Below are 16,180 nucleotides of genomic sequence, written 5' to 3' on the forward strand. Positions count from 1 at the left end.
ACGAGGCTCACAATGTAACTAGGTGTCGGTTTACATCTATAATCCTGGTCCAGTGTCTAGCTTGGTAACAAGATGCCCTATAGACAGGCGTGGAGGCTCTGGTACCCTGCTGTACCGCCTCTAGCTTGGATACAAGATGTGCTACGGTGTGGTGGGGCATGGATGCTGTAGTGCCAAGTTGGGCCACCTCTTGCTTAGATTCAGGATGTGATACGAGCGGGCATGGAATCTCTAGTGCCCTGCTGGGACCCTCCAGCTTTCATATAAGATGTGATACGGGGGTGGGAGAAGGGGAAGGTGGCTCTAGTAGCCTGTTTCACCGCCTTTAGCTTGGATACAAGATTTGATACCGGGGGGCATGGATGCTCTAGTGCTAAGCAGGGCCACCTTTTGCTTGGATGCAAGATGTGATACGGGCTGGCATGGACTTTCTAGTGCCCCGTTGCTCCAGCTTTCATAGAAGATGTGATACGGTTGGGCATGGAGGCTCCCGTTCACTGTTGTACCACCTCTGACAGCTGAGCCGTCATCAGCTCCCTTCCGACAATGCTTTCAGTTTTCAGGCCCCGTAAGGTGTTACACCCCTGGGGTTCGCATATTAGTAGTTTACACTGCGGTTATTCCTGCTGCCGATTCCAGCCAATGAGGTGGCTGGAATCGGCACCATGTGACTTCCCATTGTGCACGAGCAGTACAGTTCAGCTGCCGTGCACGATGAGAGCTGTGCCCGCGCCTCACGTGACCGGTGACGTCACCGATACTTGAATTTGCCCGCGAATTCCGAGCCTACAGAGGAAGCTGATGGTTGGAGCCTTTTATACTACTTTCAACGTGGGAGAGGAAGATTTCTGCGCTGTGTGGTGAGTACCTACCTGAGATTAATGCGCTGTGTGGTGAGTACCTACCTGAGATTAATGCGCTGTGTGCTGTGTGTGGTGAGTACCTACCTGAGATTAATGCGTTGTGTGCTGCTGTGTGGTGAGTACCTACCTGAGATTAATGCGCTGTGTGCTGTGTGTGGTGAGTACCTACCTGAGATTAATGCGCTGTGTGGTGAGTACCTACCTGAGATTAATGCGCTGTGTGCTGTGTGTGGTGAGTACCTACCTGAGATTAATGCGCTGTGTGCTGTGTGTGGTGAGTACCTACCTGAGATTTATGCGCTGTGTGGTGAGTACCTACCTGAGATTAATGTGCTGTGCGCTACGTGTGGTGAGTACCTACCTGAGATTTCTGCGCTGTGTGTGGTGAGTACCTACCTGAGATTTATGCGCTGTGTGGCGAGTACCTACCTGAGATTAATGCGCTGTGTGCTGAGTACCTACCTGAGATTAATGCGCTGTGTGCTGAGTACCTACCTGAGATTAATGCGCTGTGTGCTGAGTACCTACCTGAGATTTATGCGCTGTGTGGCGAGTACCTACCTGAGATTTATGCGCTGTGTGGCGAGTACCTACCTGAGATTAATGCGCTGTGTGGTGAGTACCTACCTGAGATTTATGCGCTGTGCGCTACGTGTGGTGAGTACCTACCTGAGATTTATGCGCTGTGCGCTACGTGCGGTGAGTACCTACCTGAGATTAATGCGCTGTGTGCTACGTGTGGTGAGTACCTACCTGAGATTAATGCGCTGTGTGCTGTGTGTGGTGAGTACCTACCTGAGATTTATGCGCTGTGTGCTGAGTACCTACCTGAGATTAATGCGCTGTGTGGTGAGTACCTACCTGAGAGTAATGCGCTGTGTGCTGAGTACCTACCTGAGATTTATGCGCTGTGTGGCGAGTACCTACCTGAGATTAATGCGCTGTGTGGTGAGTACCTACCTGAGATTTATGCGCTGTGCGCTACGTGTGGTGAGTACCTACCTGAGATTTATGCGCTGTGCGCTACGTGTGGTGAGTACCTACCTGAGATTAATGCGCTGTGTGCTACGTGTGGTGAGTACCTACCTGAGATTAATGCGCTGTGTGTGGTGAGTACCTACCTGAGATTTATGCGCTGTGTGGTGAGTACCTACCTGAGATTAATGTGCTGTGCGCTACGTGTGGTGAGTACCTACCTGAGATTTCTGCGCTGTGTGTGGTGAGTACCTACCTGAGATTTATGCGCTGTGTGGCGAGTACCTACCTTAGATTAATGCGCTGTGTGCTGAGTACCTACCTGAGATTAATGCGCTGTGTGCTGAGTACCTACCTGAGATTAATGCGCTGTGTGCTGAGTACCTACCTGAGATTAATGCGCTGTGTGCTGAGTACCTACCTGAGATTTATGCGCTGTGTGGCGAGTACCTACCTGAGATTAATGCGCTGTGTGGTGAGTACCTACCTGAGATTTGTGCGCTACGTGTGGTGAGTACCTACCTGAGATTTATGCGCTGTGCGCTACGTGCGGTGAGTACCTACCTGAGATTTATGCGCTGTGCGCTACGTGCGGTGAGTACCTACCTGAGATTTATGCGCTGTGCGCTACGTGTGGTGAGTACCTACCTGAGATTAATGCGCTGTGTGCTACGTGTGGTGAGTACCTACCTGAGATTAATGCGCTACGTGTGGTGAGTACCTACCTGAGATTTTTAGCGCTGTGTGCTGAGTACCTACCTGAGATTTATGCGCTGTGTGCTGAGTCCCTACCTGAGATTAATGCGCTGTGTGCTACGTGTGGTGAGTACCTACCTGAGATTAATGCGCTGTGTGGTGAGTACCTACCTGAGATTAATGCGCTGTGTGGTGAGTACCTACCTGAGATTAATGCGCTGTGTGCTGAGTACCTACCTGAGATTAATGCGCTGTCTGCTGAGTACCTACCTGAGATTAATGCGCTGTGTGCTACGTGTGCTGAGTACCTACCTGAGATTAATGCGCTGTGTGGTGAGTACCTACCTGAGATTAATGCGCTGTGTGGTGAGTACCTACCTGAGATTAATGCGCTGTGTGGTGAGTACCTACCTGAGATTAATGCGCTGTGTGGTGAGTACCTACCTGAGATTAATGCGCTGTGTGGTGAGTACCTACCTGAGATTAATGCGCTGTGTGCTGAGTACCTACCTGAGATTAATGCGCTGTGTGCTGAGTACCTACCTGAGATTAATGCGCTGTGTGCTGAGTACCTACCTGAGATTTATGTGCTGTGTGGTGAGTACCTACCTGAGATTAATGCGCTGTGTGCTGCGTGTGCTGAGTACCTACCTGAGATTAATGCGCTGTGTGCTACGTGTGCTGAGTACCTACCTGAGATTAATGCGCTGTGTGCTGAGTACCTACCTGAGATTAATGCGCTGTGTGCTGAGTACCTACCTGAGATTAATGCGCTGTGTGCTACGTCTGGTGAGTACCTACCTGAGATTAATGCGCTGTGTGCTGAGTACCTACCTGAGATTAATGCGCTGTGTGCTGAGTACCTACCTGAGATTAATGCGCTGTGTGCTGAGTACCTACCTGAGATTAATGCGCTGTGTGCTTAGTACCTACCTGAGATTAATGCGCTGTGTGCTGAGTACCTACCTGAGATTAATGCGCTGTGTGCTGAGTACCTACCTGAGATTAATGCGCTGTGTGCTACGTCTGGTGAGTACCTACCTGAGATTAATGCGCTGTGTGCTGAGTACCTACCTGAGATTAATGCGCTGTGTGCTGAGTACCTACCTGAGATTAATGCGCTGTGTGCTACGTGTGGTGAGTACCTACCTGAGATTAATGCGCTGTGTGCTGAGTACCTACCTGAGATTAATGCGCTGTGTGATGAGTACCTACCTGAGATTAATGCGCTGTGTGGTGAGTACCTACCTGAGATTAATGCGCTGTGTGCTGAGTACCTACCTGAGATTAATGCGCTGTGTGCTGAGTACCTACCTGAGATTAATGCGCTGTGTGCTGAGTACCTACCTGAGATTAATGCGCTGTGTGCTTAGTACCTACCTGAGATTAATGCGCTGTGTGCTGAGTACCTACCTGAGATTAATGCGCTGTGTGCTGAGTACCTACCTGAGATTAATGCGCTGTGTGCTGAGTACCTACCTGAGATTAATGCGCTGTGTGCTTAGTACCTACCTGAGATTAATGCGCTGTGTGCTGAGTACCTAACTGAGATTAATGCGCTGTGTGCTGAGTACCTAACTGAGATTAATGCGCTGTGTGCTGAGTACCTACCTGAGATTAATGCGCTGTGTGCTACGTCTGGTGAGTACCTACCTGAGATTAATGCGCTGTGTGCTGAGTACCTACCTGAGATTAATGCGCTGTGTGCTGAGTACCTACCTGAGATTAATGCGCTGTGTGCTACGTGTGGTGAGTACCTACCTGAGATTAATGCGCTGTGTGCTGAGTACCTACCTGAGATTAATGCGCTGTGTGATGAGTACCTACCTGAGATTAATGCGCTGTGTGCTACGTGTGGTGAGTACCTACCTGAGATTAATGCGCTGTGTGCTGAGTACCTACCTGAGATTAATGCGCTGTGTGCTGAGTACCTACCTGAGATTAATGCGCTGTGTGCTACGTCTGGTGAGTACGTCACCTGAGATTTCCGCGACGCCACCTGACGAAACCTGTCTTTTTTGGCAGATTTGTGCGCTACGTGTGGAGACGCGGCCACCCGAGATTTGTGCGCTTTTTTGCAAACTTACGTGTGGAGAGGATCCTGACGTTTGGACGCGTTTTGAGAAGAATTTCGCTTCGCTTGCACACAAGCTGACATAACTCGTCGAGGTAAGCTGCTGCATCTGCTAAAATTTTCATTGCGTGCGTCTGCTCATACGTGCTTATTTTGCGCATATTTGCAGGTTTGTGTGTGTGTGTGTGTGTGTGTGTGTGTGTGTGTGTGTGTGTGTGTGTGTGTGTGTGTGTGTGTGTGTGTGTGTGTGTGTGTGTGTATATAATATTCTTCTGACCAGGTTGGGGGAGTAGTGGTCAATGTAAGTGGGTGGAGCGGATCTAGGGATCAGTAATACTGGTGTGATGTGACTGTTAACCTGCTGATTTTTCGTCATTTCCTGCAGATCTGACGTCCTTGAGAACGGGAAGGCTGTCTGACAGTGAAGAGACCCTCGCCGTTCAGCAATCTTGAAACCCTTTGTTTTTTGGACTGCTTTTTGCCGGTGATTCCCTTTTTTTTTTTTATAAGCTTTTTGGAGGATCCTGAAAAACTGCGCAATATTTTACACCGATTGAGTAAACAGAAAAGATCCCCAAACACAGCGGCCTTTGGTTTATCAGGGAATGACACTTGGTGTAAAATCCACATTTTTAATAAATAATAAAATGTGATTTGAATTTCTTTTTCTGTTTTACCTTATTTATGTTTTCAGGCTCCTGATTACCCACGCTGTAAAGCCGGCTGCACATGGCTGTGACGGGCTCCGCCATGGAATTCCGTGGCGGAGCCCGTCACGGCGGCCCCAAGAGACCCCAATACTTACCTCCGGTTCCGGAGTCCCGCATGACGCCTCACTGCGCATGGGCAATCGAGCGCGTGACGCACCGCAGCGGCATGTGACGCGGCTGGCGGTAGGCGTAGAGGCTGTTTCACGCTATTTTCCACTGTGCTACAGCGGAAAATAGCGTGAATGGACGGCTTCCACAGACTGCAATGGAAGCCGTCCGCGCGTACACCCGCGGACGGCTTCCACAGACTGCAATGGAAGCCGTCCACGCGTACACCCGCGGCAAATGGAGCATGCCGTGGGTGAGGACGGGTGATTTTTACGGTGCGGAATTCCGCTGTGAAATTCCGCACCGTAAGCATTGAGCTATTAGGTTGAATAGATCCGTCTGTGGGAAGGAGCCTTAAGGCCTCATGTCCACTAGCAAAATGGAATAGCTGTTTCCACAGCGGATTTGCCCCTAGGGAATCATTGGCCATCCGTGGTCCGTTAAACTGATTTTTGCACCCGCGGATGGAATTTTAATAGAATTGCGTTTTTCATGCGTGGGAGAAAAAAACCCGGCATGCTCCATTTTACCGCGGATCGGCCACATTGCTATCACATTGATAGCAATGTGTGCAGATATCTGCATGCAAAAATTATACAATAGAAAGCTGATTCTACGCGGATTGTATTTTTCTAGTGGACATGAGGCCTAAGGCCGCCTGCAGACGGCCGTGTCGCATCCAGCTGCTCGCAATGGGACCCGACCTGAGCGCCTGCAGAGAGCAGTGCGGAACTCACCCGCTCCCGCAGCTCTGACTCATGTGCCAGCAGACGCCACATGCGCAGAGACGGCAGCCAGCGAGTGACGTTTATGTCCTGGGCTCTGCGAACCCCGCACAGAATTAGAGCATGCCGCGGTTTGTTTCCTGCGCGTGATTTCACGTAGACAAACCACGGCCTTCTGCATAGGATTGCGTATTGAAATGCAATCCTATGCAGGCGTGTACAGCCGGAAATGTACGGTGCTGCGTCTGGCATAGACTGAAGTGGCAGTTGTGCGCACTCGTCATCAGCTGATTGGCAAGGATTCTGGGAGGCAGATCACCACTTCACTGCGCATAGATCATCAGTACTGGATTCCCAGGGACCACTTTTAACCCCTTGCCACCGCAGCACGTGAATGTATGTATATGTTAGGAAGCAGCTTTCTGGAATGGACTTGCATTTGCATCCTACAGATCTGAGCCCACACCATCTACTGCTGAAGACTGTTGCTAATGACAGTTGGCCTCCCGCAGCCACAGAGGGGATGGGTGAGACAACAGATTCCCGCTGTTAACCCTTTCCAGTCCAATGTCGGCCCTGCCCCGACATCATAATTTCCCTCCACAGCTCCAATGTCGGGGCAGGCCCGACACTGCAGTGCAGGAGTGGATCTGCACCCGATCGTCAGGCACATCGGGTGCAGATGCACTCCTGCACTGGTCCTCATCGAGGACCCCCGAGGAGAAGGCAGAAAGGGATTTTAATCCTTTCTGCCTTCTCCTTTACACATTACTTAGCGCTATGTAATGCATAGATTCTGGCCGGCGATCATGTGACCGCCGGTGTTACCTGACCCCAGCAGTCACATGATCGCCGAGCCGGGAGGCAGAAGAAGAGTACGGAAGACGCCGGACAGGTAAGCAGGTCCCTCCCTGCACCCTCCTGAACTCTGTCAGATCAGGAGGGTGCAGGGAAAATGTATTTTTTCTCACCCTTTCTCCCCAGAACCAATTTATTTGGAGCTGGGGAGAATGGGTGAGAAAAAATAAATGGATTGGAAAGGGTTAATGCTTTGCATGCAACGATTGCTCTTATTTCATTAGGTTTTTGTATGTAATCAGATATACTTCAGTCTAAGCCGACCTGAGTATAAGCCAAGGTACCAATTTTTACCCCAAAAACCTGGGGTCAATTATTGACTTGAGTATAAGCCAAGGGGTAATATTAGGTACCTTGGCTAACACTGGGATCGGCTATACTCGAGTATGCATTGTGGCTGCTGCTACAGGCCAAGTGGGCAGTATTGTCTGGGTCTCCTGGACTCATGGTTAGTGTGGGGACTAGCGGTATAACCAGGAGCTTAGAAGTTCGCCCGCTAGCTTCACGTTTTGTCTACAATGTCAAGTAATACCTGTTCTTTATAATCAGCCTGTTAGTAGTGGTTGCATTTTTGGCTTCTGTATGCAGTGTTTTCTATCTCTGTGTATTCTGTTCCGTCTCTGTTATATGCCATGCGTGTGTCCTGTTCTGTGGCTCCTACGATCAGCTATGGCCCAGTTTCGAACACCACTGGGCCGCCCTCTTATTTGGGCGATGTCTATGCTTAGGTTGGGCCACTGTCGACCCCCCCCCCCCCCCCCCTCTTTAGCACAGGGTTAGTTGCATGGATTCCATGTGAATCTCCTGTGTGCATGTATACTACTAGACTACTCGTCCTTTGGTCACGATGGTGTTGGCAGTCTGCTAAGTCTGCCCACACGATCATAACAGTCTGTTCAGAAAGCCACATAGTACTGATTACATTTTGGGTCCCATTTGTGCATACTAACATAACATTAGGGCCACAATGGGTACATTTCTGAAAACAATACAAACAGGGGTATCCATTTTGGGGTGTCAGTGCACATGAAAATGATGATTTTTGGTGGAAAAAAATTTAGAATAGCACATTAGCCGAAATAAAGCCTTATTATAATTTTTTTAATCATAATTCCATTAATTCCTGAAAATGTGTGATCTAAATCCTCCTGACACCCCTCAGTGAACACATTAAGGGGTGTACTTTGTAAAATAGGGTCATTTTAGGGGGTATGTATTCTGACACCCACGAGTCTTTGCAATCTTGGCTCGGTGGAGGAAAAAGGATTTAGCAAAATGAGGAAAAATGAGGTTCAACTTGAATGTCTCCAAAATGGTTCCAAACAAAGGATGTTTTTGCAAATGTGCGTCTAGAATAAAGTGAACAGATGGAAATATATGTTGGCAAGGATTTGTAGAGTATGCTTGCACATATGAGATATAACATTTGCAAATGTTAAAAAATTACAATGTCTTCAAAACTGTCAATATTCTTAATTTTAATACATATACCCAACTTCTGACTGCCCATTTTTACCACTTAAACGAAGTACAACAAGGCACAGAAAAAACAATGTAAGAATCACGTCGATTTGCAAACATGCCCATCTTGAAAGCGTCCTATTGAGCCAAGATCTAGGACCGTCAGTCTCTCTGCTGCTTCAACAATGATTGTGAGCAAACGCAGTGTGGTAATCTTGAAATACCTTAGATAACCTGTAAAGAAGAAAGAAAAAAGTTTGCAAGAAAATAAATAAAAGCTTAGTCTATCCAAAAATACCCCAAAAAAAAAAAAAAGGTGAGTCACCGGCAAAAAGCAGTCCATAAAACGGGTTCAAGATTGCTGAACGGCGAGGGTCTCTTCACTGTCCGCCAGCCTTCCCGTTCTCAAGGACGTCAGATCTGCAGGAAATAACGAAAAATCAGCAGGTTAACAGTCACATCACACCAGTATTACTGATCCCTAGATCAGTTCCACCCACTTACATTGACCACTACTCCCCCAACCTGGTCAGAAGAATCAAGAATCTTATTTTATTTATATATATTTATACACACACACGCGTACATACATATGCAAGCGAAAACCTGCAAATATGCGCAAAATAAGCACGTATGAGCAGACGCACGCAATGAAAATTTTAGCAGATGCAGCAGCTTACCTCGACGAGTTATGTCAGCTTGTGTGCAAGCGAAGCGAAATTCTTCTCAAAACGCGTCCAAACGTCAGGATCCTCTCCACACGTAAGTTGGCAAAAAAGCGCACAAATCTCGGGTGGCCGCGTCTCCACACGTAGCGCACAAATCTGCCAAAAAAGACAGGTTTCGTCAGGTGGCGTCGCGCAAATCTCAGGTGACGTACTCACCAGACGTAGCACACAGCGCATTAATCTCAGGTAGGTACTCAGCACACAGCGCATTAATCTCAGGTAGGTACTCACCAGACGTAGCACACAGCGCATTAATCTCAGGTAGGTACTCAGCACACAGCGCATTAATCTCAGGTAGGTACTCAGCACACAGCGCATTAATCTCAGGTAGGTACTCAGCACACAGCGCATTAATCTCAGGTAGGTACTCAGCACACAGCGCATTAATCTCAGGTAGGTACTCAGCACACAGCGCATTAATCTCAGGTAGGTACTCAGCACACAGCGCATTAATCTCAGGTAGGTACTCAGCACACAGCGCATTAATCTCAGGTAGGTACTCAGCACACAGCGCATTAATCTCAGGTAGGTACTCAGCACACAGCGCATTAATCTCAGGTAGGTACTCACCAGACGTAGCACACAGCGCATTAATCTCAGGTAGGTACTCGCCACACAGCGCATAAATCTCAGGTAGGTACTCGCCACACAGCGCATAAATCTCAGGTAGGTACTCGCCACACAGCGCATAAATCTCAGGTAGGTACTCGCCACACAGCGCATAAATCTCAGGTAGGTACTCGCCACACAGCGCATAAATCTCAGGTAGGTACTCGCCACACAGCGCATAAATCTCAGGTAGGTACTCGCCACACAGCGCATAAATCTCAGGTAGGTACTCGCCACACAGCGCATAAATCTCAGGTAGGTACTCGCCACACAGCGCATAAATCTCAGGTAGGTACTCAGCACACAGCGCATAAATCTCAGGTAGGTACTCAGCACACAGCGCATTAATCTCAGGTAGGTACTCAGCACACAGCGCATAAATCTCAGGTAGGTACTCACCACACAGCGCATTAATCTCAGGTAGGTACTCAGCACACAGCGCATTAATCTCAGGTAGGTACTCAGCACACAGCGCATTAATCTCAGGTAGGTACTCAGCACACAGCGCATTAATCTCAGGTAGGTACTCACCACACAGCGCATTAATCTCAGGTAGGTACTCAGCACACAGCGCATTAATCTCAGGTAGGTACTCACCACACACAGCACACAGCACATTAATCTCAGGTAGGTACTCACCACACAGCGCATTAATCTCAGGTAGGTACTCACCACACAGCGCAGAAATCTTCCTCTCCCACGTTGTAAGTAGTATAAAAGGCTCCAACCATCAGCTTCCTCTGTAGGCTCGGAATTCGCGGGCAAATTCAAGTATCGGTGACGTCACCGGTCACGTGAGGCGCGGGCACAGCTCTCATCGTGCACGGCAGCTGAACTGTACTGCTCGTGCACAATGGGAAGTCACATAGTGCCGATTCCAGCCACCTCATTGGCTGGAATCGGCAGCAGGAATAACCGCAGTGTAAACTACTAATATGCCTGGGGTTCAGCTGCAGCACCACCGGCCGCACTGTGTTCTAATGCCAATTTGGAGCCATTACCCTGGGCGCGGGCCTATGGCTGCTTTGAGATGCCCATAATGAATCGCCTTGCGGGTGGTGCTACACTAACCATAAAGCTACAGTGCCAGTCAATCACAGCGCTTGCTTAGTGACGTATGCAAAGGAGCTGGTGGAATAAGCAGATAGGCAGGTGACAAAGCCACTGTTTTTCCAATGGCAATCTCCTAATGGTAAATTTCGGTTGGCTCTTTCAGGGTTTTCAGCACGCGGAGCTAAGATTTCGGCCGGAATTTTGCGTTCTGTTGTGATAAGTAAAATGCGCGCGTCTCCCTAAGGGCAAAGACTCTGCGGTTGGCGGCATAGAAATAGTGCTCAGGTTTACAGTCACGATTGGGCGGTACTATGGGTCGACCCTCACAAAGGCGAGGGGGTGCGGCAGTGGAGCTGCGAGGCCCGGCGAGCCAACCCAGGTGAGGGTCAGCGTCACCCATAGCCACCTACGTTTTTGGTGGCTAACAGCTTGGTGGGCAGTGCAGCGTTCAGGTTGCGGGTAGAAATGGCGCCTTGGCGCCATGTGCAGAATGTAAGAGGCCTGTAATGATTTTCTCTGGTCTTCTATATATACAAACTGTTGGGTTAAATGGACGCCCACGGGAGTGTGGCAGGGAAATTGCAGTGTGTAACGGAACTATGTTGTGCGGTGATGATTTAAGTTTTGTTGGTTTTGAATTCTTCTCTAGTTAGAGTAAAAGGATGTGAAATGAGTGGTCAATTGAATACAGAGGCCAGAGGGTGGGGTCTGGTACAAAGCCAAATAGGCCACTAAGGTAAAAAGTAGAGCGCGCTGCGCAGAAATCCACCGGAACACATGATGGTATGCCCTCAGCTGTCACTCTACCCCCCAGCAAGCTGGGTACTCATTGCACTGACCTTGGAAGGATGGAAGGCTGAGTCGACCCTGAGCCGGCTACCTGGTCTATGCGGGGTTTGAACCCGCATACTTCAGGTCGTGAGCGAGAGCATGCACGGCCACTGCCCTAATGCTCTGCGCCACACGAGGCTCACAATGTAACTAGGTGTCGGTTTACATCTATAATCCTGGTCCAGTGTCTAGCTTGGAAACGAGATGCACTATAGACAGGCGTGGAGGCTCTGGTACCCTGCTATACCGCCTCTAGCTTGGATACAAGATGTGCTACGGTGTGGTGGGGCATGGATGCTGTAGTGCCAAGTTGGGCCACCTCTTGCTTAGATTCAGGATGTGATACGAGCGGGCATGGAATCTCTAGTGCCCTGCTGGGACACTCCAGCTTTCATATAAGATGTGATACGGGGGTGGGAGAAGGGGAAGGTGGCTCTAGTAGCCTGTTTCACCGCCTTTAGCTTGGATACAAGATTTGATACCGGGGGGCATGGATGCTCTAGGGCTAAGCAGGGCCACCTTTTGCTTGGATGCAAGATGTGATACGGGCTGGCATGGACTCTCTAGTGCCCTGTTGCTCCAGCTTTCATAGAAGATGGGATACGGTTGGGCATGGAGGCTCCCGTTCACCGTTGTACCACCTCTGACAGCTGAGCTGTCATCAGCTCCCTTCCGACAATGCTTTCAGTTTTCAGGCCCCGTAAGGTGTTACACCCCTGGGGTTCAGCTGCAGCACCACCGGCCGCACTGTGTTCTAATGCCAATTTGGAGCCATTACCCTGGGTGCGGGCCTATGGCTGCTTTGAGATGCCCATAATGAATCGCCTTGCGGGTGGTGCTACACTAACCATAAAGCTACAGTGCCAGTCAATCACAGCGCTTGCTTAGTGACGTATGCAAAGGAGCTGGTGGAATAAGCGGATAGGCAGGTGACAAAGCCACTGTTTTTCCAATGGCCATCTCCTAGCGGTTAATTTCGGTTGGCTCTTTCAGGGTTTTCAGCACGCCGAGCTAAGATTTCGGCCGGAATTTTGCGTTCTGTTGTGATAAGTAAAATGCGCGCGTCTCCCTAAGGGCAAAGACTCTGCGGTTGGCGGCATAGAAATAGTGCTCAGGTTTACAGTCACGATTGGGCGGTACTATGGGTCGGCCCTCACAAAGGCGAGGGGGTGCGGCAGTGGAGCTGCGAGGCCCGGCGAGCCAACCCAGGTGAGGGTCAGCGTCACCCATAGCCACCTACGTTTTTGGTGGCTAACAGCTTTGTGGGCAGTGCAGCGTTTGGGCTGCGGGTAGAAATGGCGCCTTGGCGCCATGTGCAGAATGTAAGAGGCCTGTAATGATTTTCTCTGGTCTTCTATATATACAAACTGTTGGGTTAAATGGACGTCCACGGGAGTGTGGCAGGGAAATTGCAGTGTGTAGCGGAACTATGTTGTGCGGTGATGATTTAAGTTTTGTTGGTTTTGAATTCTTCTCTAGTTAGAGTAAAAGGATGTGAAATGAGTGGTCAATTGAATACAGAGGCCAGAGGGTGGGGTCTGGTACAAAGCCAAATAGGCTACTAAGGTAAAAAGTAGAGCGCGCTGCGCAGAAATCCACCGGAACACATGATGGTATGCCCTCAGCTGTCACTCTACCCCCCAGCAAGCTGGGTACTCATTGCACCGACCTCGGAAGGATGGAAGGCTGAGTCGACCCTGAGCCGGCTACCTGGCCTATGCGGGGTTTGAACCCGCATACTTCAGGTCGTGAGCGAGAGCATGCACGGCCACTGCCCTAATGCTCTGCGCCACACGAGGCTCACAATGTAACTAGGTGTCGGTTTACATCTATAATCCTGGTCCAGTGTCTAGCTTGGAAACGAGATGCACTATAGACAGGCGTGGAGGCTCTGGTACCCTGCTATACCGCCTCTAGCTTGGATACAAGATGTGCTACGGTGTGGTGGGGCATGGATGCTGTAGTGCCAAGTTGGGCCACCTCTTGCTTAGATTCAGGATGTGATACGAGCGGGCATGGAATCTCTAGTGCCCTGCTGGGACACTCCAGCTTTCATATAAGATGTGATACGGGGGTGGGAGAAGGGGAAGGTGGCTCTAGTAGCCTGTTTCACCGCCTTTAGCTTGGATACAAGATTTGATACCGGGGGGCATGGATGCTCTAGGGCTAAGCAGGGCCACCTTTTGCTTGGATGCAAGATGTGATACGGGCTGGCATGGACTCTCTAGTGCCCTGTTGCTCCAGCTTTCATAGAAGATGGGATACGGTTGGGCATGGAGGCTCCCGTTCACCGTTGTACCACCTCTGACAGCTGAGCTGTCATCAGCTCCCTTCCGACAATGCTTTCAGTTTTCAGGCCCCGTAAGGTGTTACACCCCTGGGGTTCAGCTGCAGCACCACCGGCCGCACTGTGTTCTAATGCCAATTTGGAGCCATTACCCTGGGTGCGGGCCTATGGCTGCTTTGAGATGCCCATAATGAATCGCCTTGCGGGTGGTGCTACACTAACCATAAAGCTACAGTGCCAGTCAATCACAGCGCTTGCTTAGTGACGTATGCAAAGGAGCTGGTGGAATAAGCGGATAGGCAGGTGACAAAGCCACTGTTTTTCCAATGGCCATCTCCTAGCGGTTAATTTCGGTTGGCTCTTTCAGGGTTTTCAGCACGCCGAGCTAAGATTTCGGCCGGAATTTTGCGTTCTGTTGTGATAAGTAAAATGCGCGCGTCTCCCTAAGGGCAAAGACTCTGCGGTTGGCGGCATAGAAATAGTGCTCAGGTTTACAGTCACGATTGGGCGGTACTATGGGTCGGCCCTCACAAAGGCGAGGGGGTGCGGCAGTGGAGCTGCGAGGCCCGGCGAGCCAACCCAGGTGAGGGTCAGCGTCACCCATAGCCACCTACGTTTTTGGTGGCTAACAGCTTTGTGGGCAGTGCAGCGTTTGGGTTGCGGGTAGAAATGGCGCCTTGGCGCCATGTGCAGAATGTAAGAGGCCTGTAATGATTTTCTCTGGTCTTCTATATATACAAACTGTTGGGTTAAATGGACGTCCACGGGAGTGTGGCAGGGAAATTGCAGTGTGTAGCGGAACTATGTTGTGCGGTGATGATTTAAGTTTTGTTGGTTTTGAATTCTTCTCTAGTTAGAGTAAAAGGATGTGAAATGAGTGGTCAATTGAATACAGAGGCCAGAGGGTGGGGTCTGGTACAAAGCCAAATAGGCTACTAAGGTAAAAAGTAGAGCGCGCTGCGCAGAAATCCACCGGAACACATGATGGTATGCCCTCAGCTGTCACTCTACCCCCCAGCAAGCTGGGTACTCATTGCACCGACCTCGGAAGGATGGAAGGCTGAGTCGACCCTGAGCCGGCTACCTGGCCTATGCAGGGTTTGAACCCGCATACTTCAGGTCGTGAGCGAGAGCATGCACGGCCACTGCCCTAATGCTCTGCGCCACACGAGGCTCACAATGTAACTAGGTGTCGGTTTACATCTATAATCCTGGTCCAGTGTCTAGCTTGGAAACGAGATGCCCTATAGACAGGCGTGGAGGCTCTGGTACCCTGCTGTACCGCCTCTAGCTTGGATACAAGATGTGCTACGGTGTGGTGGGGCATGGATGCTGTAGTGCCAAGTTGGGCCACCTCTTGCTTAGATTCAGGATGTGATACGGGCGGGCATGGAATCTCTAGTGCCCTGCTGGGACACTCCAGCTTTCATACAAGATGTGATACGGGGGTGGGAGAAGGGGAAGGTGGCTCTAGTAGCCTGTTTCACCGCCTTTAGCTTGGATACAAGATTTGATACCGGGGGGCATGGATGCTCTAGTGCTAAGCAGGGCCACCTTTTGCTTGGATGCAAGATGTAATACGGGCTGGCATGGACTCTCTAGTGCCCTGTTGCTCCAGCTTTCATAGAAGATGGGATACGGTTGGGCATGGAGGCTCCCGTTCACTGTTGTACCACCTCTGACAGCTGAGCTGTCATCAGCTCCCTTCCGACAATGCTTTCAGTTTTCAGGCCCCGTAAGTTGTTACACCCCTGGGGTTCAGCTGCAGCACCACCGGCCGCACTGTGTTCTAATGCCAATTTGGAGCCATTACCCTGGGTGCGGGCCTATGGCTGCTTTGAGATGCCCATAATGAATCGCCTTGCGGGTGGTGCTACACTAACCATAAAGCTACAGTGCCAGTCAATCACAGCGCTTGCTTAGTGACGTATGCAAAGGAGCTGGTGGAATAAGCGGATAGGCAGGTGACAAAGCCACTGTTTTTCCAATGGCCATCTCCTAGCGGTTAATTTCGATTGGCTCTTTCAGGGTTTTCAGCACGCGGGGCTAAGATTTCGGCCGGAATTTTGCGTTCTGTTGTGATAAGTAAAATGCGCGCGTCTCCCTGAGGGCAAAGACTCTGCGGTTGGCGGCATAGAAATAGTGCTCAGGTTTACAGTCACGATTGGGCGGTACTATGGGTCGACCCTCACAAAGGCGAGG

General features: G+C 50.1%; 2 long non-coding RNA genes across 3 annotated transcripts; one reads left to right on the forward strand and one right to left on the reverse strand.

The window, feature by feature from the left end:
• The first annotated feature begins 603 nt into the window (after positions 1–603).
• Positions 604–5,250, forward strand: LOC136577601 (uncharacterized). The gene is made up of 3 exons (XR_010786514.1): positions 604–860; positions 4,560–4,703; positions 4,994–5,250. It is a non-coding gene; the product is annotated as an uncharacterized lncRNA (long non-coding RNA).
• Positions 5,251–8,505: 3,255 nt separating this feature from the next.
• Positions 8,506–10,690, reverse strand: LOC136577602 (uncharacterized). 2 transcript variants are annotated; one of them, XR_010786516.1, is made up of 4 exons: positions 10,447–10,690; positions 9,151–9,294; positions 8,796–8,890; positions 8,506–8,704 (listed from the first exon to the last, which is right to left on the reverse strand). It is a non-coding gene; the product is annotated as an uncharacterized lncRNA (long non-coding RNA). The 2 variants fall into 2 exon arrangements; XR_010786515.1 differs by having other exon boundaries at positions 10,480–10,689.
• Between the last annotated feature and the right edge of the window lie 5,490 nt (positions 10,691–16,180).

This window comes from Eleutherodactylus coqui, chromosome 8 (assembly GCF_035609145.1).
Source record: "Eleutherodactylus coqui strain aEleCoq1 chromosome 8, aEleCoq1.hap1, whole genome shotgun sequence".
NCBI classification, from domain to species: Eukaryota; Metazoa; Chordata; class Amphibia; order Anura; family Eleutherodactylidae; genus Eleutherodactylus; species Eleutherodactylus coqui.